The sequence below is a fragment of the Sander lucioperca genome, chromosome 5 (genome assembly GCF_008315115.2).
Source record: "Sander lucioperca isolate FBNREF2018 chromosome 5, SLUC_FBN_1.2, whole genome shotgun sequence".
In the NCBI taxonomy this organism is placed as follows: domain Eukaryota; kingdom Metazoa; phylum Chordata; class Actinopteri; order Perciformes; family Percidae; genus Sander; species Sander lucioperca.
Window position 1 is genome coordinate 26,077,095 of NC_050177.1, and position 24,478 is coordinate 26,101,572.

Sequence of the window (24,478 nt, forward strand, 5' to 3'; positions counted from 1 at the left end):
CTCTGACCTTATCTACCCTCATCTTCCTCATTCTGTATCTCCATGTCCTCTCTATGCCTTTTCTTCTCCCACCATTGCCTCTTTATGAGATTTCATCTTCTCACGAACAGAATGATTTAAAGAGAGCTGAAAGCGAGGGCACTACCGTTTTTAATGATGTATTTATCCTTATAATGGGGAAAGAGTAACTGTGACAGAGATGCCCCTGCGCGACATTCCTTGCTTGTTAAATTTCAACAAATCACTGCTCAACCACAGCTGAGCCTTTCTAAATGGAAATGGTTTCCTCTGGGCTTTTTAAGGATGCTACAGTTTCTTCAAATGCAAGACATGGGTGTCAGATGAAGAGTTTTTAAAATTTGCTATTAGTGTGAATGTTTGTGGTAATTTACTGTTCTCTATTTCCATGTTCTACATCAGGATGCTGACTTTGGGTCCTGGGACATAAGCTACAGCTTTAGTCTCAGTCTTTTAGCACGACATAATAACCATCAAGTACATATCTAAAACCCTTTTACAGGCGTCTCTTTTTAAAACCAGCTTCACAAGTTGGCTAGCTAAAGCTACAGCTGAGATCTGAGGATGACAGTTGTGATTTCAACCTGCAAAACAACAGTTGTCAGCTAGAAATGAGAAGCCTGATTTTGTCTACCTTTGTCTTAAATCAAGGACCCATTTTAAAACAAATCATTAAGAAGTTATTAGATGTTTTCTCATATGAACTCTGGAAAACATCTGGAGAATCAGGTCCGGAGAGCCCTTTCACACATGTAGCACACAACACGAGATTGTCCGTGTCAGATGCATTCTCACTTACTGTAAATACTGTTTGGTTTTAGGCGAGTGGTGGCGCTTGGGTAGAACGTGCAGGAGGCAGAACATGGCGAGGATTACACCATGGTCAAGACACGACACGGATTACACAGGTTTGTAATTTGGTTATAAACAACGAGTCCGTTTCTTAAAGTTGTCAATGACTCCTGATTTCGGCGTTAGCTTTTCCCAACAGAAGTTCTAGAATCACGTTGTCTCTACAGCTAGACATTTTCGTTGGTATCTTTACATAAATGACCCTTTTTCTTAACCCTCGGATGTTTATATTCTTCCGGTTTTGTGCCAGCCACATGATAGAAAGGTCATCAACATGCCCACTCGCTTGCTGTTATTTCTCCAGACAATAACCTGCTCTATATACACATGGGCTAAATCGGACATTACATGGACTTTGTACTAGGGTGCTGGCAGGGTATAGTATATAATACGGCCTATTCCTCTTATTGGCCAGAGTATTCAGAATTAGTCAAATAAATATACTGGGTGCTGGAAATGTAAGAATACAAACAATAGAATAGAAAAGAATAGTATAGACAATACAGGTTGGAGTTCAGTGCTTTAGTCAAGCATCATCAGGATGTTATACAGTACGGCTCAAACCTCTGGCCTCTCTAACAACTAAATCCCATAACACAGATATTTAAATTACAAGCTGCAGCAGTGGATCTCTCTCAGGCTTCTGATCCCACTAAGAGATCAAGCTACGATCTCGTCTAATGCGTTTGACCTCTGCTGAGCCTGGTGTAACCAGGACTGAATGGGTTTATATAACACCAGCTTGGCTTGCATAACCAGCTGACCATTGGCAAGTTTACAATAGCACTATTATATCAAGGCCAATGCTTTTTTTAGCCTGGAATCCAAGATGAATGAATTTAGTATTTTGCCCAACGCTCATTAAAAATGTTACTGTGTTCTCATCTTGGCTAAAATAAACATCCCTGTGACCGATTTAGAGTCTGCAACCATAAAGGGCAAACCTGAGGACAAGTTTATCTGATTGTAGTTCCACTGGTCCTATTTACTTTCCAGTGATTAAAGCACACATATGTGTTGTATGTATTTGACTGTTGTGGGTCATATACTGTACCTGGATGGCAAAGACAAATAGCTGAATTAGGAAACCTTTTAATGTAATAGTAGTGTAGATCTAATAATAAACCACGGCTGCTTCTAATAATTTCAAGCTATTTTGATTAAAAGGTTGCTGGTTGCTGACAAGCAGAGATCTGGAAGAGGAGTGGGTTAAGTTAATGAATGAAGTTCTCCTATAGCAAGGCGTCTACTAAAACTCAAATTAATATGGCAGGGTTGTCTTTGAACTTTCTGTAGATCTATCAACTTGATTTGGTTTATCCAAATGTGTGCTGGGTAGCTTTCTTGCTGGTTAGTCATATGAAATGTGTAACAAAGGATATACACGCATGGTATCTGGCTGTGTGTGGTCTTGTTTGGTTGGTATCCAGTATTTTGAGTAAGATCTGCTTCAGTAGTCATTGTAGAAGTCCCTTATTGTGACTATGTTGTTTTTTTGTTTAACCTTAATTCTTTTCTTTTAATATTGTTTCATTGTAGAACTGAAGTGAAAAAGTTATACTTGTGTCTCATCAGATCATTATTTCAATTTTCAATGACAGCTTAAATAAACAAATAAATAAATAGTTTTGTGTTTCCTATTTTAACTGTATTTAATAATGTTGCTCTCTTCTATTTGTTGAAAAAAATGTGAAAAGCATTTGAATGAAGAATTCCATGCAAATTCCCTTTTTAAAACTCTTTAAAAATCTAATCTAAAAGTAAGGCTATTTTACATTATTTTTGAAGAAAAATATATTTTCAGGATGTACAAGATTCCCCATTATTATTATAGTGGCAGTATTTTTGCTCCACTCTTCTATCTTTTCAGAAGGCACAGGCGCAAACCACAGCCACCACTACTATGTTGCCAATGGTTGCCAGCACAGCGATCCACAGCCAAATAGTGTCACTGGACACTTTCCCATCATCCTCTGCTTCTGAAGGTCGAGAGTAGCCGGCATTAAGGTTGGAGGTGGACGTCTGCAGGGACGTGTTGCCATTGTACGGTGAATCCATGAAGGCCCCGCTCACAGCCAGGTAATGCTGTCAGGAGAGAGAAAGACACAGGGAGGTTTTCAGATTAAAGTCTGTGAAGATCCAACTCAATCATTTTTGTTAGACAAAGTTTGAGGAAAGTTAACTGGGCTGAACTCAAAACTCCAATCCAGTTATTTAGATTTAACTTTTCCAGATTTCAGCAATAAAGAGACAGAGACAAATATGAGTTTTAACAAAACAGCATATTACAACCCAGTCTCATGGCAGTTCGTGAAATGGTCACGTTATTTAATCTATTGATTTGTGTACACGGACACGTTTATCTCGTTTTGTTTGTGGTGGTCAGCACGTTTTTTAAACTAATGTATTTCAATGGGAAGCATCTTTCGTGATCACAGCACGACTTCGGTAGCGAGTAGTATGAAATGCCGAAAATCCGCGCAGGGAGGTTGGTTGGGGTGGTGGATGGGTCAAACCACACAGGACTTTAACCCTGGAGACCGGGGATCGTGTCCGGCGTGTAACGTTTCATTTCCCCGTTCTTCTTTTCCTAAACACAACCGTCCCGTTGTTGTCCCGCGTCTCCCAGAGACCGTGGATCGTGTCCCGGCATGTGACGTGTCCTTTCCCCGTTCTTATTTTCCTAAACTCAACCTCCATATAGATGCTTCCCATTACGTGCTGACCACCACGAAAAAAAACAACATAAACGTGTCCGTGTACACGAATCAATAGATTAAAAATAATGTGACCATTTCACGAACTGCCGCGAGACCATGTTGCATATTACAGCACAGACTAGCAGTTGTGTTTCTACTCACTACTCAGAGTAAGACAGAAAGGTAAAGTTGTTTAATAAGGATTAAACAAATATATTAACAACCATTAGAAGTAATGCTATAAACAGGTTCTTTACCATGAATGACACACAACAATAGCTGAAATGTTCTTCATCAAAATTGTTTTAGATCATTGTATTTTGCTAATTAGTTACATGAGCTAAACTATCATTTTGCCAATTCACTTTTCTCAGGAAGTCTTTATAATGTGTCTAGATTCCCACTAATCCACAACACAAGTAAGAATATGACTAACCATTAGTAAAATATCATTCTTCGAGTTCATCTTTTGAAAACTAGCTTTTAAACTCATGTCAAAATGGTAGCATGATTCCACTGTCTTCAATATAGATAATTGATCAATCAGATTGAATCATCAGTTCTGATTAAGATCTGATTTTTACATTTTAATTTCTAAAATATTCTTTGTCTTAAAAGGATAAAAGTGAGATGCATTCAGCCTTAAATCAATCTTACAATGATGAGGACAGCATAGCTGAACAATAACATGTTTGGTTCAGGAGGTTGACTCCACAGCTGTGCCTTGTCTCAGGACAGCTGTGCTGTACAGTGAAGAGAAATCAGCATCTCAAAGGGATTAATTCTCAAACGGATTAACAAAGTCAGACACATGCTTTGGAGCCACTGGCACTTCAGTTTGCATGGGGGTGTAGTTTGCAGATTTCTCTCTTTTTGATATGAATTTGAAAATTAATTTCTATTTACTGTATATTTTAATTGTAAATTTTGTATAAATAAATAATAAGTAATTTAATAAAGTCATTTATATGATTATTTTATTATTATTATATACTGAAAGAGACAGAGACACACAAATAGAGGATGACGAGAAAGCCACAAAAAAAAAACAAGCGAGGCTGATAATGAATCCCAATTTTATCTTAGCTGGATATCTTTGTCCCTGGGGAGCTTACATTGCATCCAGTCACCCAGACAGGACTCCATACATTGAGCTATCTCTGGTAATTAATAGACTAAAATGTCCATGTCTACAGAAGAAGAAACAAGCACATTTCCTGTCTTTTTATCACACACACATTTATAGACACATACAATACAAGCTACCCCTAGCTTTAGTTGCTTGTGTTGCTGCTAGCTCTTGAGTTGTGACACCTGTGTTACAGACGTGCAGTTGGTAAACTCAGGTGTGTAAACTTAAACTACTGTAACACACAAGCTAAAAAAACACTACAAAAAAGCCATGCACAAAGGCTGTTTCATACTCTTACATACAAACAATAGACAGAACAGCCTAATACAAACAGACAACTCAGTGATCTTTAATAATTCAAGCTTTCATTCTGACAGCTGAAAGGTTCAAGTAAATTTGACCCTTTAACTTATGGGTGTTTTAGCATGGAAAAGCACTATTCTGTGATTGCCGAATAGCATCACTTCCACCTCGACTGTGAAAGTTTGACAATTAACATTTAGTTGATAGTTAAAATATTTGATATGGGAAAATGGGATGCAAATACTGTACAGAGATGGTTAAGGGTCAATTTAATGGGGAGGCTGATTCTATCATAATTTTTTTTTTTTTATTATTAGTTGGAGGCTCAGTTCACCCAAATCATATTTTCTCACTTACTTATGGTAGTACCAGACTGTCCATTGAAAAACGCCCATATAGGCCGTTTGTTCAAGCAGCAATTATGACTCATATTACCGTTTATAGCGGTGGTGCCCTCTAGTGGTGGTAGTAATTATGATGGGAGCAAAGCAGGATGTAAAGTGACAAAGTATTAGGCCGGTTACACACTGGATGCGTCGCGCGAGCGTGGCGTTTCTGTTGTGTCTCAGAAGCGTGGCGGCTGCGTGGATTTTTCTGTGTCCTACACACCAGAAGCGTGTGTGACGCGGCACTGCTCCTGCTGCTAGGTACAGAGAGGGCTGATCTCGGGACATAGCGCCGACAGATTCAAACTCTGAAAAATGGGTAAGTGGGCTGTCTGTTTATAACAACTTTGTGTAGCTGTAAAGAGCCTATATAGCCTATCTGATGTTGGACCGTCACTCAGAACACACACTACGTTGTTATTGTAGCCTATCCTACCCTTTATATATAGGCTTGGTCGACGTATGGGGAGAGAGTTGTTAAACATAAATATATAGCCTACTGATTTGATTAAAGCAAGACAACGTCGGCAGTATTGACTGCAAAATATGTTACAGAATATTTCGTTCTGTATGACAGGTGCAATATTTGAAAATCTTTTCTCTGAAATTTTTTATTACATTTATATCTACATTGATGCATCCAGTGTGTAACCGGCATTAGAGCGCCATATTTGGGGTGGTGGATCATTGATGTATTATAAGACCTGGATACAGCGCTCAAGGCGGATCCCCATTCATTCCTATGAGAGCGGTGCATAATGGGAGCAAAAAATACCCAGATCTCCCCTCTGCATCCACTTTTTTATTTTCGCACTGCTAACGTGAATGGGGATTAAATGATTTAATCGTGCGGCTCTTCTAGACTTTCCAAATGTTATCCGACCGAATGGAAGAAATTCGGATTTGTGGGGGTTGTGAAAAAAATGTATGCACTGATTTACAGACATCTCTTTCACAATGTAAGTCTATTGCATGACTTTGTAATTCCACCTTTGGCCGCTATATTCAATTTGCATTAAAGCCTGGCACACTTCCTGAAGGCCTGTGGTGGATGGGTCAAACAACCACAGGACTTTCACCCAGGAGACAGGGATCTGAGTCCAGGTAACAAATAAAAGTAAATGGTGATTTTCTTTGTTTTTTGTACTTTACGGAACAAACGGAACTATGTCATGGTCTGCGTCACGTGCATAACCAGAAGTAGCCTGGTTGACACCAGACATTCTGGGGAAGGTTCATTCACAGCTCATTTCCAAAGGGGCGTCACCAACGAACGCCGCTCAAATGCCTCTGGGCTCAATTGGATAGTCCTTCAACCAGTCAGACCAAAGATCCGGGTGACGTTGCAGCGACAGCGGCATCAACAGGTTGCTGCGCTTCGGTGGCCGTCATGTTGAATGTAAACAAAAAGCTGCTTGCCGTCGCTGCGCTATCGTCATCGTCAACGGTTGTGATTGTTGCCTCAATTTGGAAAAATTGGAAATGGGCTTGAATGGGCTCTTGGCCAGACTGACTTGCAGAGCAAATCTCAAATTTGCCAGAAGTTCGTCAGGGTTTTCCCAGGCTAAACCGGAAGTGAAGTAACGTAACAAATATCTACGAAATCGGTACGAAACCACAATATTTTTCTAAAGTTAACTAAGTAGTTTTGGTGCCTAAACCTAACCAAACTGTGACTGTTTCAAAACGTTAACCAGGTATTTAAAACCGCGCTGTTACGTTCTGTAATTTAGATATGAGGATGGAAAATGCTCCTGTGGGTCGTATTTCCTGCCACTGCTAGGGAGGGCGCTAATTTATTTAACATTCCTATGGGTTGTTTTAGAGGGTAGGAATAAACAACCTATACTGTCGTGGTTTGGAGAACTTGTTGGGTGGTATTCAGCAATGCAGATCATTTTGATTTTATCTCATTACATATCTCGCTGTGAACAGTGTTTCAATTCCATTCCATGTAGATATTTAAAATCTCAGCAGATAAAAAAATGTAACATATTGATATTTACTTGATTTATAGTAAGTAATTGCTCCAAAAGACAGTTACAAAACACGTGGCAGAGCACACCTGAATAGAAAGAGAGGATGCAAAATGTATTAAAGAATATGAACATTCATTAAGCCGATTAACTAACTACGACAAAGAGGTCAAAGCCTTGTGAATGTAAATATAAATTTTCTTCCAGTGTGGCTCTCAGATGCTTCAGGCATCAGGTTCAGTTTGACCCTACTGTAAGTGCTTCTCCAGCTTCTCTTGTGTCCTCATCCACCCTATCTCTAGACTCAAACTGCAGATATGACTTCAGCGTTGACTCCAGTGCTTGCGGCTCAGTTAGTGCTTATTGTTGTCATTCAATTGTTATGTCTTCACAGGGAAATGGAGGTATTTAACCTAAAATAATTTCCTATACAGAACCATTCTAAATGTGGGTTCAACGAGGAATCACTGGGGGCATGACATGAGGTTATGTGACACCACTTGGCCGCTGATGCATGGTTAAAATGTCTGCTTGTTTTGGCCAAATCCGCTTCTTCAATCTGTCTGTAGCTTTACAGAGGTGAGCTGAGGTGCATGATTTACTGTAGAGTTTGTGGACAAGTTAGAGAGACACTTTTCCAAATATCACAACAAAACCAGCCCTCAATATATTCTACATATGCAGCAAGTAGACATAAAGACATTCCTCAAACTGTTTCAATGAGGACCACGAACAACAAAATTACCATGGCAACTTGAAGGAAAAGAGACTGGGATCAAAAAGGATGAATAACATCAAAAGTGAGTGATTCCAACATTTAATATTGGTACAAAACCTTAACTTTTTGGGGGATACAGATGTCAATGGACATATTACATGTCCCAACCAATAGGTATAGATTCCAGGCCTGACATGATACAGTATATATATTAAATCCCAAAAGATTTACCTTTATGCATCATTATTCATGCACAACTGTCTCATCTCATCTCGTAAAATGCAACCACCACCGTTTGTGTGTGTGCTTGTGTGAGTGCATGCATGTGTTCATTCCTTTGCAGAAGTGAAAAAAGACTTGAGTCTAAAATGTTGCAACCGTTAATATAGGGCAGCATAATTTATGAGAAAACTTTAAAAGCTCTCACTCCAGCCACTTATATGTATATTTAATTAACTGCCTCCCAGGGGTTTTTTTAAGTGAAGGAAAGGGACAGGAGTAAAGTTTGCTGTTCCAATGCTAGTTTGTAAGAACTTAAAGTTCACATATTATGCTTTTCCATGTTTTCTGTCATATCTACAATGTTATAATGTTGGATTTTCATGTTAAATGTGGCCAAAACTATTTTAGACAAATCCCTGTGAGCATAAACGTTCAGATTTCCAACTTTTCTGAACACTCCGGTTTCAACAGTTTGTTCTACTCTCGGCTAAGTGTTACGCAACTGTTTTTTTTTAAGCCATTGCCGTGTTAACATTGTCCCATGTAACTACATGCTAACTAGGGATGGGCATTCGATTAAATTTTCTTAGTTGATCGTCAGGAGAATTAACGATCGACTATCGATTAATCATTAATATTTTTATATTAAAATTTATTATTTATTTAACTTTTTATAAATTAAAAATGCAATGAAAATACAAAAATACAACGTGTTTTTCCTCGATGAGCTCTTAATTACAAGAAGAACAACTTGTGGCAGTTAAACTGGAGGTTATAGATATAGATTAGGTGTGGTGCTCTGAAGCAGCAGAATCTGCAGCTGCGAGCCGGCGTTCTTAAACAGAGACCCTCATTTGTTCCAAAATAATAAATAAAAAGAATCATGTTAAATAATAACTTAACCAAAAACATAATAATACTTAGATCTGACAGGTTTTGTCAAATTAACTCAAAACTATCCAAGGCACGGACAAAGCCTAATAAAAAATAACCAGTAACTCACGTACAACTTCTGCACCAGTTTACTGATTTTTGTTGAGAAAGATAAGCATGTTGACATGATCTGGGGTCAGACGCGACCGCTACCTGGTGACCGTCAGTCCAGCCGCCGAAAACACCCGCGTTGCCGAGATGCACAGGTACCTCCGCGCTAACTTTGCCAGCCCGGGGAACCTTATTTCGTTCTTCGTAGTGAGTTTCTACCAGTCTAGTGATGGTATGTCGTGACGGAATGTGATATGCTGATATGATATGATATATCTCAATGAACTTGCAGATCCCTTAGGTAATTTTCTCGGCTCGTTGTGCATCGCAGCTCCTCCGAGTTTAACGCCGAGTTTATGCTAGGTTGAGACTGAGAGCAGGATGGACCGCGGCCGCCACCGACATTAACCAGGGTCGGATGTACTTTGTTTAGTGTTAGGCTACATCATTTGCTTTGTGGCCGTGTTGTACTTATACACGGCATCACAGTGTTTGCAGTGAACTAAGTCGTTTTTTTAAATCAAAATGGTCCCACGCCACACTTCGCCGTGTCCTCTTCATGATTACTTTTGAAATAAAAACAAATCGAAACTCGCAGCCAGGTAACTGAGTATGGAGTAAAATATTGCCCCCGGGTGGTAAAATGTTTAATTGCTGCCACACTGTGAAATTCATTTCATTGCTTCAAGACTCACACTACGCAACGCAACCAGCATTAGTTTAATCGATAACAAATTAACGTGATCGACGAAATTCTTAATAATCAATTATCAATCGTCGAGTAATCATGCCCATCCCTAATGCTAACGGCAGTAAACAATGTCACCTTGGCTGCCAGTGTCGTTATATTATCCCCAATTCGGGTCACATTACTCCTGAAACTTTTTCTGTTAGTAGTATTTAGTTTAAAAACCTTTATTTTTGACTGTAGAAATTGCTGCTATATTCTATTAGTGTCAACTGCTAACTAAAGTAGCTACATGGCTAATGGCAGTAAACAATGTCATCTTGGCTGCCAATGTTGTTAAATTCTCCCCCAATTTTGGGTTCCACTACTGCTGAAACATGTCCTATTAGGTAGTGGTTCAGAAGCCTTTATCTTCGATTTTTGACGGTAGAAAGTGCTGCTTTGTTCCACTACAATCTAACGTTAGCATGCTAACTATTAAGTAGCTACATGCTAACACGACATAGCTGTAATCTCAGCCAATGCTGTTCATTTCTCCCCAAATTCTGGTCACTTTACTGCTGGGACCGGTTGTGTAATATTTGGTTTAAAAGCGTTTATTGGTGATTTTTCTCGGTACAGTCCTGCTACATACTCCGTTGCAGTAGATACAGCTTCAACTAGTGAAACACTGAGCGGAGGCTCCGGAGTTTCCAGGAAGTGTGCTGGCCAATCAGAGCAGACTGTGCTTTTTTGGGAGGAGGGATTAAAGAGACAGGCGCTCCTACAGAGTGTCTCATACAGAGGGTGAATACAGGTGCAGCAGCCATGGGCAGTATGAGAAAAATAGTGTTTTTTTTAACATTAAAGCAGGTAAATATGTTCTTGTACAAACACAAAATGCAAGTATAATCCTGAAAATGCTATATAATAGTTGCCCTTTAAAGCATCCATCATATGGACACAATCACAACCTGGTGACAAAAAAAATTCTAGCAAAGGTAGCAGTGAACTTGTTCACCTCCTCATTAAAAAAGCCTTTGCCTCGAAGCTGTGTCTCATTCTGTGAGTAAAACAGCACAGAAAGGTCATCAACAAAAACAGCAGTGAACATGAGTATGTGCAAGAGTTATAACACCACACGCCTGGAAGACTAGTTTCGCATTGCCTGACCTACCTTCACGGAGCTGCGGAGTAGGGTCTGGCTAGTCCACACAGCATTCCGGGATGGGAGAAAAACGCACTCTGGTGTATTGGCATTTCTTTAAACCAATCACATTTGTCTTGGAATCGTGAAACGTGTACGTTCAAAGGTTGTTTTAGTCGTGCAACAGAAAACTCAGATTGGACAAATAGTCTAGTTAGCTGCCTGGATTTACACAGCAGAGATTAACCATAGTCCTCATAAAGAGTATAAAATGCCAACATGGGTATCCGGCCTAAATGAATGAAATCTGGTGGAATTTCCTTCAGCAACCGAGCAATCCCGGAAGTGTTACGTCATGGATATAGACTACTGGAAGACAAACTACCCAAAGATAGAAAGATATCATTGTTTTTAGAAGTCTAAAGTCAAAAAGCTAAATACCTACTGCATGCTGCAACTCTGCATGGTTAACTGAAAGTGGCAATTTAAGTGGGTTCTTGACCAGGAACATGTTGTAACCTAACCTTTTACTTATTAGCCGAAATTGGGCAGATAATTGATTATATGCATGTTAGGCACACATTTTTCAACTTAAATCTTCCCATTCTGCTAAACTAACATGTGAATAACTTTTCAAACTGCAGGAAAATGGCTTCCCATCGAAAGAAGCCATATATTCTATTATTTCAGAATTTGAAAGAATAAAAGCACCAAAAGGCAAACAACTAAAGTGAAGGCTTTCAAATGTTTCTGTTGTACTCTCTAGAACGCTACTCTCTAGTAGCAGTTTTGATGCTCCAAAAAACAGCTGCAAACATGCACTATATGAACCTCCCCCTGGGGTGTCGGGCCTCCACTAGGGTGCTCCAAACTGTTTCAGGGGCCTTTATCCAAGCTTTGTCAGAGGGGAGGCCCACAGTATCAGACGTTGAAATCCCATGATTTATCCTATAACAGGAATGTATTTTCTAATGCGAACAAAACATTTGTTATTGCTGAGGCTCTGGCACAAAGACGTGCATACATATCTGTCTGACTGTGGACAGAGCGGAAACACCTCAAATTAAAATAACTCTCTGGAAGATACAAACTAGGCACTACAGTCAGATGTTATACCCTTTTGTCCTTAGGGAGTGTCTACGTCATATTTGTAGATGCTATAGAATATCAAATGAGTGGAGGGAATGCTTCCAGACACACAGACATACTTACAGTCATTGCACTAGCTATCAACGTGGCAATGTGTTCATTCAGACTAAAGTTCCAGTTATAATATATAAGAAACTGACCTCTTTACCACTGCTTCACAGTTTCTGTTTATGTTACTTTTTTTTCTGTACTTGATTGAAAGGGCTTCTGCAAACACACACACACACACAAACGAAAAAATTCAAATAAAGTTTGTGCATCAGAACATGGAAGATGTTTAAATGTTTAAACAACATTTAATTTGTTTTACACTGCAATAGTCACCAATAATATACTTTTTAAATATATGTAAACCATATACATAGACAAAGACATGCATTGCAACAACAAAAAAGGAAAATCAAGACAATTAATAAAATCAAAACATGAAGTAAGGTGACTCCTCACATAATGGACGGATGCTATTTCCACAACATACCAGGCAGTGTTACAGAAAACTGACACCAGCTGTAGTAGTTGCCCACTTACAGCCAGTCAGTTTAGAAGCCACATAGTCAAACAGAGATTTTATAAAGTTAGGAAGACACACTTCTTAACATAAAAAGAGTAAGCCAAGAGGCAGTATACAGTAAACGAAGTAGCCTAAATATTAATTGTGATTACAAAAGAAAAGCTGTGAGGAAAAAATACCAGTATTTTACCCCCCATGGCAAACCTGATGCTTGTGCTAAAATTAGAGATCTTTTTGCATGTGTTCATCATGAAACACTAAAGCGTCACAACATCATTACAGAAGTAGTGCTCGACTGCTGGTATCACATGAAGTCTTCAAGCTCATACAAGACTATGCACATCCTGATGTACTGTATTATAGATTCTCTGTAGGTGGAAAGAAAGTCCATCCACTACATTTAGTTTAGACTGAATCTAGTGTGTGAACAACAGCTGAAATACTGTATGTACTTAAATGTTAGATATGTCAGAATTTGTCTTGCATCTGGAGCAGCAGGGCATCACCTCATGTTCGCAACACCAAACACAACCCTACTCAAGTTTTAAAGTAATTCAAAGTTGAAAACAATTGTTATTCCACCAGTTAGTTACTTCTAAAACATGGTCATTCAAATTCAGCAATAAAAAGTAATTAACTTCACCGTTTTTCTTTTTTTTAAATAATTACAAGTTCCCTGCTACTTCTTGTTAGCATATAAGCTTAGACAAATGAAAAAGGAGATGCTTACATAGTTTGTGTTGGGTTAGAAGAGATAGTGAAGATACAGACAAACAAGGAGCAAGAATAGAAAAATAAAGCAAGAAAGAGAGTTGTACCTACTGCCGACTGTATGTGAAGAAAGAGGTCAGTTCTGGTGTTTCAGTCTGTCCTGTCCTACACTCTGACTGAGGCTGAATGCCTCTAAAAGAGAGAGGGGAAGCAGTGAGAGAGAGAGCGAGAGAGCGAGCGAGAGAGAGAGAGAGAGAGAGAGAGAGAGAGAGAGAGAGAGATCCCTCTCAGTGAAAGTGAGAGTTGAGCACACAGTGTGAGAGCATTTGTGTGAGACAGATTTAGCCATCCTGCTGTGTGTGTGTGTGTGTGTGTGTGTGTGTGTGTGTGTGTGTGTGTGTGTGTGAGAGAGAGATACAGACAGAGAGAGACAGATCACACCATGGACACGTGTAGGTGTATAAAAATAAGTGTATTTTGTGCATAAGGGGGACGTCCAGGAGACGCTTACATCTATGAAACAGCTGAGCTGGAGGTTTGTAGCCTCACACAGCCAGAATACAGCTCACTAGCTGAGTTTTCATCATTGATTTCCACCTGGTCAGATACCTACTGACCAATAAGACACACATTTTTGAATTTCTGTATTTGCCCACTTCAGACCTATAGAAACTGATTTTGCGAGATAGTTTAGGCTAAATCTGACAATTGATAGTGTAGAAATGAAGCTTGAGCGTAAGTTCATTCAGAAGACTTCTATGCTTTCATTCTCCACTTTCTCTTTCCTAATATGATCAGCTGATTCTGGGTGTTTACTCTTCAGTTAAACCAACCAGAATGTGCCATGATTTCCATGAGCCAATGACATCATTACATCCCTGCTTTAAAATCTGTTCTCCTCTCTCCTGCTGTCAGTTGTCATTTCAGGCAAATCGAGCAACCCTCCTCCACCCCATTCACCTCCAGTCATCATCATTTACAGCACCCAGGGTCCTCCACCAGAAGCCCCGCTCCCATAACATCCATCCACATATTCAGGCTTCCTTCACCACCACCAGTGTCTAGACTCCAACTGGGGGATATTCCTGCCTACAAACGGCCTCTCTACCCCTTATAAAAAATGGACATAGCGATGGAGTCTAATCGCCAAAGATTGTACATATGGGTGGCAGTAGCTCAGTCTGTAGGGACTTGGGTTGGGAACCGGAGGGTCGCAGGTTCAAGTACGCAACAAAGTACAGAGTGTAGATTGGTAGCTGAAGAGATGCCAGTTCACCTCCTGGGCACTGCCAGGTGCTCTTGAGCAAGGCACCGTACCCTCCCCCAACCGCTCAGGGTGCTGGTCCACTGGCAGCCCACTCACTCTGACATCTCTCCATTATTGCATGAATAGGTCCTGAGCATGTGTGTGTGTATTTCAGGTCTGTGTGTAGTGATTTCTAACAAACAGAGTGTAAATTGTAATTTCCCCACTGGGGATCAATAACCAGTATTAATTATAAATTATATCAACCTTGTGCATCATGCGATGAATAAACTTATTTGCACCTTTCCACGAAGTCTCTCCTGATTCAAATATCAATTACAGGCCAGGTTTTGTTAAGTTGGTTGTAAAAAGCAGAAGGAAATGAGAATGTCTATTAAATATTGTGCAGTCTACTTGAAACAATGTTTTTTCTCAAAATTGTTCTTCACCTGAAACAATACAATTCACCACTTCAGACTTATCTAGAAACTGATTTTGGTGGACAGGTTAGGATAAATTAGACCATTTACAGTGTAAAAAGATTGATTACAGCCCAGCATGTGATGCTTTTGTCCAGTGGGTTGTAAAAAGAAGGAAATTAGAAAACTGTCTATTATCTCTTGTGAAGTCTACTTGAAACAATGGCTTTCTCAAACTTCTTCTTTACCGGAAACAATACCATGGTAAACAGTTGGAACGACGGGGTGACTGGGCATATGACGTGACAGAAATCCTAAATCAGATTTAAACCAACTACATAGTGAGCACATGGCGGTCGACTCAGCCTGTTGAGTCACCAGGATGATCAGCTTTACTGCAAATACATCTGCGACTGTGTGGGCACGCACAAAACATCAAGTTACTTAATCAAAAATGAGGCTTTGTGTGTGCATTTTACACACATGCATACACGTACATATGACATGCACCTGCGTATCTGCCTGTACCGTATGTATGCATATGGGTGTGTGTGTGTGTGTGTGTGTGTGTGTGTGTGTGTGTGTGTGTGTGTGTGTGTGTGTGTTTGTGTTTGCTTATTGTACACATCTTAATAGCATCTGTATGCATGTGTGAATGCATATGCACGGTTAGAGAACATGTGTTTTTCTGCTTGTGTGCATCATATTCTTTGTGAAATAATGCAGAAAACATCTATCTTGACATATCATTCTGTGTCAAATAATCATATCAAGAAATCTCAATAATACACAGTGAAGTGCCTTTTTGTGTCAGAAACTAATATTTTGGTACATGACAGAACACAACAGTGTTTTGTCTTGAAACCACATAATGTGTGTGGATTTATTTAATTATTTTTATTTTAAGACTGAATACTTGACTGCTTGAGATAAAGTTTTTTCCCAGTGTAACCATGTTACCTGCTAGCTATTCTTCCTTTCCCATTATCTTCTTTACTTGTCCTTGCCTGTCTCTATATTATCTTTTTTCCCCTTTTTTTTATAGCTGTTTTTTTTTTAATCTAGCCTTATTTTCAGCTCTCACCTTTCTATTCTATTTGATATTTGAGTATCATCCTAATCCAGGGACGGACTAGATACAGACAGGACATCCCGCTATAGAGTGGAGTGCTGCAGGGCTTGTGGGATTAGAGACATACATATAAATCTTCAATATTCCAAATCTCTGAAAATGAGAATTTTTTGCTGCATGATGCACAACATAGCTTTTGTGTATAATATTTGGGCATATGAGTCTGCCTCCTGTGCCCATCTGTGAGTGTGTGTCCTTTAGGGGTTTAGATGGAGGAATCACATGTGTAGTCTTCTTCAGTAATGTGCGTGCGTGAGTGCGTGCGTGAGTGCGTGCGTGCGTGCGTGCGTGCGTGGATGAGTTAGCATTTATTTACCTGACTCTGTTCTATTTACACAGGTGCATTCATTGCCGACCCTTCATTAGGTGTTTTTGCCTGTGCAAGTGACGTGTGTGTGTGTGTGTGTGTGTGTGTGTGTGTGTGTGTGTGTGTGTGTGTGTGTGTGTGTCCAGGAATGTGATGGTTTATAAAGTTATATAATGTTCTTCTAAGAGGAGATTCAGATACTGCCTCCGGTTATCACATGCACACAAAAGCACACATGCACATACAAAGCCCAATTGAATGTTTGAGCGATATAAGGTGATATTGGGTTAAGAAAAAAACAACTCTCCCATAATTAAGGATGGGGGGGGCAAAATGGGCCAGAACTCACTTATCATTTATGAGGCATTTGTCTCACAAGCTATTTGTTTCACAAGCTATTAGTGTAGCCTGTGACGTGTAGTTTGCTCCTGGGCAAAGGAAATATTTCAGCCTCGTGCACATTTTCTCAAATACGCAACTTTACATAGCAGAGGAGGATTATATTTGCATGTTATAAATGACATTTCAATTCCCAAAATTGGACTGGAAATTTGGGTCTCGATCTGTGTCCACTTTTACAGAAAATCAAGTATAAAAGAAAAGAGGGGAAGGACAGAAGAAAAAAAAAAAGATATGAAAGGGTGAATAAGCAGCCCCACAGCAGCCAGCTGTTCCTCTCTCTCTGAAACATCTGTCATAGAAGGAAAAACAGAACGATACGGAGAGAAAGTGAAGCTGGGAAAGAAAATACAAAAGTGATGAACAAAACAAAAGAGAGGGCAAGAAAGGGTGAAGACAGAGAGATACAAAAATACAGTATGAGCCATTCGTTTCTCTCCTGTCTACCTGTATAAAGTTTGATCAATCAATCTGGTCATACAATTTACACAGTATATGTGTGTGTTTTTGGGTTGTCTGTGCCTGGTCCGACGTATGTTTGAGTTTGTACTTGTTTCGTCTCTTCTTAAGACATTTGCATTATAACATGACTAAAAGAGCCAAAGTATAAGGCTGTAGTACTGTGCAAGTAAAACAATATAATTTGACAACTTCAGTTGCATGCATATGAATATTATTGAGACAGTTTCATAACAACTTTTACAATCCACACGTCAACACTTTTCTCCAGTGTGGATATGCTGGTGCATCTTTAATAAGTTCCCTAATTGCCTGAAACTCTTTTTTAGGTAGGCTGATGTTGATCCGGCTGTTACTCTTCTCACCCTTATCATGAGCTCTATCAAAAAACTAATGGACAGAGAAAGAGACACAAGCGTATAAGAGGAAATAAAATGGTAAATCTTATTTTATAATTATAGGGTTGTAATACAACTAAACATTGGACATTAACGATGTTAAAAATGATATTGGGTTTCTTTTGTCAAGTCAACTATTTTCTATGTAATGAAACCTGAAAATGCATTCTGACTCTTATAACATGGTAGTATGTGCAATAATGGACACCAAGCAAACTGAATAAAAAAGTAGAAGCAGCTGAAAATTATTTCCATATTTTCCAAGTTATTGAGCCGTGAGATGAAAAGAAAATACTGCTGCTAGAATATGTCCAGAGGGGACCCGAGCTGACTGAATTCATGACAAGGATAAAGGGAGCAAGAATAACAAAGAAAGGAAGACAGACAGGAAAAAAGAGTGAATCAGTGAGAAAATAAGCGTGAGAAGGCCAGAGTGTCCAGACTGTAGGTTATAATAAGCAAGAAAAAAAGGACGCTAAAGACAGACATAGAAGACATAGAGTAAGAAAGAGAGAGGCTTGTTTTCATGGCTGGCTGAATCTTTCCTTTGTTTTGCTGGAGGCCCAACAGACATGCATAGAACCGCATTCACTGACATCATTAACTGACCTTAATCAGCGTTCATTAGACTCTTAATGCTTTAAACACACACACACACACACACACACACACACACACACACACACACACACACACACACACACACACACTGAAAGGTGCAAATGTATGTAGGCTGCACAGATGTTTAATCACAAATGTCCATGTGATTGTTTTGGGAAGTCTGACTTTATGTAACTCAGGCAGCCATGTGTACTAGTGGTCTGAAACCCTATTTGCACTGGATAAGTATTACCTGGTGACCTGTAGTCATTTGTAATAATTACGGAGGTTGTCTGTGATAATTATCCCGTGCAAATCTGCAAGTCTGTAATTTTCGAGGTCCTGTGATAATATTAATCCCGTCCTCGGCGCGCCTCCGGGTAGCCAACTCTCGAGGTACAGATATGTCAGTAAATTCAAGTAAAAGCAGGCTTCTCTTATCCCGTGTGTCGTCACGTGACCAGCCGGCATTCGTATTTTCATAGGAAATCACACAAGTGTTTTTTTTACGATCATACGAACCCGAATGTTTTGAGTATTCAAATCATTAAAAGTAACAATACCACATTTTCATAGGTCACTCACATGTACAATAAGATAAATAAGTGTAAGATAAATTACACAAGCACATACTTATTACACATGTTATATACATATCTCTTTTCTGTTGTATACAAAGTGTTTATGTTTACAAAAAATGTCTCTTTTTTTCCCACATGCTGCATTATGTTTTTGGTTGTTTTTTTTTACAGTTTTAACAATGTAGGTTTGGGCCCAAACACAGAACAGACTGATAAGTAGGCAGCAGTTAGTGTTCAATGATTTAATCAAGAAAAGGCTTACAAAATCCAAAACAAGCAGTAGGTCCAGCAGCCAGGGAACTGGAAAATCTAGGGTCAGTAAGAGGAAACAAACTAAGAACACATAGCACTTGGAGATAAACTAACACAAAGAAAAAACTGCTTCAACACTACTCACAGGGTACGATGAAAAACTGACAAAAGACAAGGGGAGGACAAAGACTAAACAAGGAAAGAAGGGTGATTAGACACAGGGGGAACTATTCAGGCCGAGGCAGGCAATCACACAGGGGGGAAACACACAAGGGCCGGAAGTGAAGTTACCTGGAACAAGAGACAAGGAGTACCATAATAACAGAAACCATTAATAACTAAAAAAACACGGAAAACATAACCATAACACAGAGGAGCAGGACATGAGACATTGAGTTTTACGAACTGGCTTATTGAGGATGTTTCTGGGAGTTGTGTCAAACTGCATTGTAGCCTAATGTAATAATGTAATATATGAGAGATATTATCCTAATCCTTGAATAAAAAAGAAAACAAAAAAAATCTGCCATTGCATTGAGATAATACTATACTGTCTGAATGACCTGTTTGCTGCATTTTAAATTTGAAGCTTAAACAACATGATAACATGTACTAGCCTTTACTCACAGTATCAGCCCTGAAACTCTACCGTAAAGGAAAATCTCATTTCTAACCTTTTAATGCTAGATCTGACATTATGATTAAAGCTGGACAAGAAAAGTACATTAAATTAAGTTTCTTTCTAAACAAACTGGTTTAAATCAAACCTGAAACTGAAATGGCAATATCATGTATAATAATGTAATGTATACACTGCTGTTAATAAAATGATACAAATATGACTGTAGTTGGATATAATAAAACGTTTCTCTAAACAATGTCATCATACAGTAGAGGAACAGAGGAAGTGAAGTGTAGGTTGACAATTGACTCATTTACATTACAAAAGTGCAACTGATTCCAAATGCATGTCTGACGTGTGTGTATGTGTCTAATCTGTCATGCCATCCATGCTGAATGAATAAAGCATTATTACTTCTATGCGTGCAATGAGTGACTCATCTGCCTGTGTGCTTAATGTGTTCAGCAGAGTCATAACCTCCGCTTATCACAACAGGTTCTCTCAACTCTCTATGCTGAAAAAATAAAGGAACAGACACTGTAAAGATGCTTTCATATTGTCCACATAAAGGCACCTTATGCATAGTTAAACCCAACATAAACCCAACATTATATTTGTACTGTAAGATTACCCAGACAGTTCATCTTTAAAGTGGACAAGATGTTTTGTCAAGCATGCAAAACCAGTGTCAAGACAGATAAATACATATTTAAAGCACTAAGTAAAGTGTGGGCATTATAATATCCAAACTACTTAGCACCCCTGCAATAAAACAGAAGCAGACACAGAGGGACAAGAAGCTGTTGAAGGTGGTCAGAAAATTAGTTGTAGAGCAAAATGTTGTGCTATACATGTGTTTAATATAAGATAACATAACTTAAGAGACTTTATTGTCATCCATCCATACAGTGCAGTACATTACATAGAGGAACCAAATTGTAAAACAAAAATAATGAATGATGCAACATTAAGTGCTAGTGAAGCAAACATTCAGGCTATGAGGTGCAATCAACAAGAAAGAAAACTAAGAAAACCTAGTGTAATTTTCTAATACAAAAACGCTTTTAGATTAACTGAAAGGAAGAGCTGCTCATGATGGATCAGATCTGCTGTCTGTGTCAATGAAATGCCCCCCTGAAGTACCTGATGAACTCTTTAGCAGATGGTAATCTGACCTAACTCTCCATCAAACACACTTTGATAGACATGCCTTAATTAAGTCCTAACTAATCTAGCATTCACTCCAAGATATAAAGGAGGCTTGGGATAGAAAGAGAGAACCCAGTCGCTGACACAAGGTCAGCCACTGGTCCCTGTTTAAGCTCAGTGTCTTGCTCAAGAATATGTCATCAGTGATTGAAACAGGAATACCACCTGTATGATGGATGACATGCCACGCCATTCAAATGTATTAATGTTTTCATTAATCACTCTGAGATATATTATTATTTCTCTCCGGGGCTTTAAAAGAAGCTTTTTAATTTAGTGGACTTGTTTATTACAAATGTGTTGACTTTGTACTGTTACTGCATGAAAGCATAGCTTAATAATCAGGTCCATGATGCATTTCAGTGACCCTAGAGCTGCAAAAACACTGCCATCTATTGTAACAATTTCTTGGGGGGAAAAGGTTTTTAAGGTGCATGGTTGTCTATAGTAAGACCATTGAGGCATTGACTGCAGAGTGTGCAGAGACAGTTAGTGTGGGGTGATTAAGGACCACATATTGAGCACACTTGATTAACTATCTGAGAAGAGGCTTAACAATCAGATGAGGCTTTCCATCAAACTCCTTCAGCTGGACAGGGTTCACGTTTGGTGTAGACAGGCTCAGTGACAACATTCAGGGAATTAAAGGGGAACACTGCTTAATCCAGAAACCAGTGGGACCTGATTCTGTGCAGGAATATTTAAACAGATATAATTATAATTATATAATTCATAATTCAGAAGTCTAACGTGGAAAAGCTCTGAGAAGACTGCAACATCCTTTGACATTACTTGAGTGTGTCATTGCACAGAGTTAGCTGATGTAATACCTTTGAGCAGATGGTTATCATTGGAGATTTCCCATCACTTCTGCACAGCTGGACAGGGTACATTGCAGAAAATGGGTACTTTATTCTGCCCAACAGGACTGCTGCATGTGCCAGGCTATAAGACTAACCTATGTGTTATTTAACATCTCCTGATGCACCTTAGTGTCATAAAAGTACATACTAATCTAGAATACTGTCAAATAATGAAATTATGCTCACCTGTCCAAAATCCGAAGGGAATTTTGTAAAACTAGGCAGAAGTGGTGGCTCAGTAGGCTACAAGCTCAGTCTCAATAACACCATCTAGTGTTCAGCTCCAACTAAATCCAGTTGAATACAAACACACACTATGAATATATTTATTTTCAATTAGGTGATAGGTCACAGTACAGTGTTATTTGTTGGGTTTCTCTCACTGACAATTCTCAAGGTATAATTCCTTAATGCTTCATGAACTCCATCCCTTGCTTCTGTCCTGCACACATGCAATGATCATTTTATTTGTTTCATGTTAGACAATAAATTCAATTAAATTACAATTTTGCTCATCTAAAGACACAGCTGTAATAAACCATTATCCTCACCAAAAAATACATATTTTATTCTGACAAGAAAGGAAAAACCCAAATGTATATACCTAAAAGTATAAGTGATTAAATGCAATAAAATAAGGACTTTCAATGTGCTTGCACTTGAAAGCTATTAAACATACCCATAGGCTGCATAGCTCTACACCTCACAACCTCGGTTGTAACATAAAGCTCTGCCCGCAGGCTAGTTAAAGCTCAACATTATAGGTCAGAGGAGACAGAGAGAGAGAAAAAACAGAAGCAGAAAATGGGACACGAATGTTTCACCATCAATCAGAGCAAGATACAGGATGAGCCTGCCGCAGTGACTGACTGTGATGGGAGGAAAAAGCACCAGCAAACACAGAACTTAATCACTTTATTTTTAGTATAGGCTTCATTGCAGATAGAGAACAATTACAATGGTTTTCCCTAATTTTTATGAAGAATTTCATGTTAGGATGCAATAATCAGTCTAAGTCAGGCAAATAGTAGCCTTGTGGGTATCCATATCTTTAAAATGTTATTAAGTTAACAGAAAAAGAAAACTGGAACCAAAATTGCTCTCAGCCTCAATGCAGTACAAGTGTTTGTGGCTCATGAATGCTTCACTCTACTAAGTCAAAAAGTTGCTAAAATGACAGGAAGCCTGCAAGACTCAGTTGTTCAAATGAATCATGAGCCCTGGCTTGTATGTATTCTTTTGGAGAAGCTACTTTGATTCTGTGTCTTCTCTGTATATGTGCACTGTCTAAAATTGTATATCTATCATGCAAATGTGTGCTTTACAAATGTACAAAAAACATTCTAACGTTCCTGTGACTCAGTGTGTGCAGCTATGTATATTTCATTCCCAAGTCATTGTCTTTGCATTCTCTGGCTGATAAAAATAGACCCTGTAGCATTTCTATCAACTACATCTAATGCATAATGTTTTATCGTATGGTCTAAGGGATTTCATGAATGTTGTGAGATTGTCGTGGGTTATAAATACTTTCTCAGTAGGCAGCTAAAAACATCTGATACTGTCACAAATAAAAATAAAAAAACGTAGTAACAGTAGCAGTAAACAAAACATTTAAGTACACAAATAAAATCAAAGCATATTAGCTGTACTTTCCTTTGCTGAGCATGGTTAGATGGCGAAGTGATGAAGTGAAAACTGTATTTAGTACTACAGTCCAAAACAAAAAACATTTAAAAACAGGCAAATGTATTTCTGCTTCCTTACCTGAGCTGCCATCAGTGATAACTCCATTATCCCTGGATCGATGCTCACCAGCCTGAGTGTGTAAAAGTCTGTTGACGGCAAAACAAAGTAGAAAGTAGAAGAAAAAAAGAGGACGGTCTCTGAAACTGCACTGCTGTGCTTTACTGGATGAGTGCAGTTGTGAACGTGCTACATAATGACACAATGAATGCTTTTCATGCTTCATGGAAGAGTTTATTCACTCATCTCTCTCTCTCTTTCTGTATGGATGTGTACGTTGGGGGGCAGGGGTAAACTTGTGCTTGACGCAGGCTAGGCAAACCCTGGCAGAATTATTGATGCTGGTGTGGCTTTTGCATCTAAGCTTTTTTGACACTGCTACCCCATACAACTTCCTGCTACCACTTTCTTTTAGATGAACTTCATAATCCTTGAATTATTCATCACCATCTGAAAATTTCCATTAAAATTGTCTTTGTGTATGTGTTTGTTTCTCCATATTTGTCTCTCTTATCCATCTCAGGCTTATAAACGGTTTACATGTTATAGTATTAGCCATATTATGATTAATAGATAATTTCGTTTTAGAGATCAGTAACAATGCAAAGTAATTTTGTGTTGCCGTGTTGTGAAAAGGTTACTTTGCTGGTGTTTATCCCCCTCAAGCATGACTGTTGCTTTGACACAAGCATTGTCAAGACAGTACTCAAGCCATGCAGAGCAACAGGAAACAGCAAACCAACGTACAATACTATCTTGCAGCAACAATA

General features: G+C 38.9%; 1 long non-coding RNA gene across 2 annotated transcripts; it reads right to left on the bottom strand.

Annotated features, from left to right (window-relative positions):
- Positions 1-1,687: 1,687 nt before the first annotated feature.
- LOC118495045 lies at positions 1,688-23,863 on the bottom strand. Of its 2 annotated transcripts, XR_004897336.1 has the most exons (3): positions 23,730-23,863; positions 13,587-13,667; positions 1,688-2,955 (listed from the first exon to the last, which is right to left on the bottom strand). It is a non-coding gene; the product is annotated as an uncharacterized LOC118495045 (long non-coding RNA). The 2 variants fall into 2 exon arrangements; XR_004897335.1 differs by lacking the exon at positions 23,730-23,863 and having other exon boundaries at positions 13,587-13,735.
- Positions 23,864-24,478: the final 615 nt, after the last annotated feature.